Source organism: Aphelocoma coerulescens, chromosome 20 (genome assembly GCF_041296385.1).
Source record: "Aphelocoma coerulescens isolate FSJ_1873_10779 chromosome 20, UR_Acoe_1.0, whole genome shotgun sequence".
NCBI classification, from domain to species: Eukaryota; Metazoa; Chordata; class Aves; order Passeriformes; family Corvidae; genus Aphelocoma; species Aphelocoma coerulescens.
Window position 1 is genome coordinate 6,697,698 of NC_091033.1, and position 1,700 is coordinate 6,699,397.

Below are 1,700 nucleotides of genomic sequence, written 5' to 3' on the forward strand. Positions count from 1 at the left end.
TGTGAATTATGGCCTGGCCTCTGAGGGAGAGGAGCCGGTTGAGGAGCCTGTGGGCTCCAGACACTCTTGATGCAGGCAGCAACCAAAAGGTTTGGCCCCATCCTTTCACAGCCCTCCAGCTCTTCACTGAGTAGATGGGGGAGGAAATGCTTTGGGGGGAAGTATGGGGGATCCTCTCTTTGGGTTGATTAAAGTATTTTCTTGCATCTCACCCTCAGGTGCATTAGGGCCTGGGTGGATTTGCTGGGGAGGTGAGTGCAGGGGATGGTAAACGTGGGCTGATGAGGTGGCCCAAGCAGCAGCAGCACCACAGGAGAAGCCCCTGCTGTCCCCACACCTGTGTGAGATACTCAAGCATTTTCCAGGAATGGGAGCAGTACAGTCTTGTACCACTGCTCCCAGCACCTAATGAGCACATTGGGACTTTGCCACCTGCTCAGGGGACTTGCTTCCTTTTGAATCCTTTGTGGATCTCCATGTGATTACCCTTCCTGTGTCCTCCAGCCCTTTCCTCCACCAGCCCTTGGTTGTTGACGTGTGCTGTAATGTTCTCCCAGTTTTTCCACAGCAGCTCCAGATGCAGAGATGTACCTGCCAACAGCTTTTTACCCTCTGTGAGGTTCCTGTTTTGCGGAAGAAGGAACCCCATCTCCTGCTGGAGTTAAGGGAGGTGTGGTCCCTTGGGAAGCCCTGGGTTAGGATCCTGGGGACCCAAGCTCTTGTGTTGCCGTGGAAGCCAGGGCCACGTACAAGCTGCAGAGGGAGGAGGCCGAGACTCCAGGCATGCCTGAGCATCTCCCTGCTGGGTGGTGTGAGGCTGCCAGTCTCCTGCAGCCCCAAACTCCACACCTGGAGCCCCAGTGTGGCACAGGGTACACACAACAAGGCTGAGGATGGACTGTGTGCAGGGTAATCCTGGCATCTGAAATGTGTCAGATCACAGAAGACATGAAGGTAGTCTGGTTGATGGTCCAGGAGTGCCCAAGTGTGCATGCTGGGGTGCTGCAGGTCATGGGGGGCTGTGCTTCCCCTGCTCTCCTGCCCACTGCCCTGAGGTCAGGGTGGGTTGACTACCACTCTAGTCTGCCTCTTGGGTTGTTTCAAACCCCAGCTCAGGACTGCCAAACCAGAAGGTTTCCAGGTACACCATGGGCCTTTGGATGCCACAGAGATCTAAATACAGCCTTTAAGACTCACTCTGCAAAATGCTCATGTCCAGCTCCAGGAGACCTGCTTTTTATGGCATCTAAATCAGCAGTTTCCTGCTGATGCCAGCACTGCATTTCTGCGTTTGTCTAATTGTGTAAAACAACAGAGCTTGGCAGAGCCACACCAGCTAGGGAGGAGCTGGGTTTCACACTGAAAAAGTTTTTCCCTTTTCCTTCTTAAATAACCCCATTTGGGCCTCCAATAAAAAACCAAAACATCTGGTGCTGGGTATTTGGCTGCTGGGAAGCAGCTCCTCATTATGAAAAGCACAGCAGCAATGCAGGGATTCCTGGTAAGGATCAGTAACACTTAAGGTCGCGTTCATGTGTTATCCCTGTCCCTCCTGGCCTTTGAATATATGGACTGAGGACACTGAGGGAGCTGTGGTGCTCTGTGCCAGCATGCAGGTAAATCATGCAAGTTAGTAGAAAGGCAATTGAATCAGTAAATAGTCCTTCAACCCTGATTTATTGATGGTCTCATGTGAGATC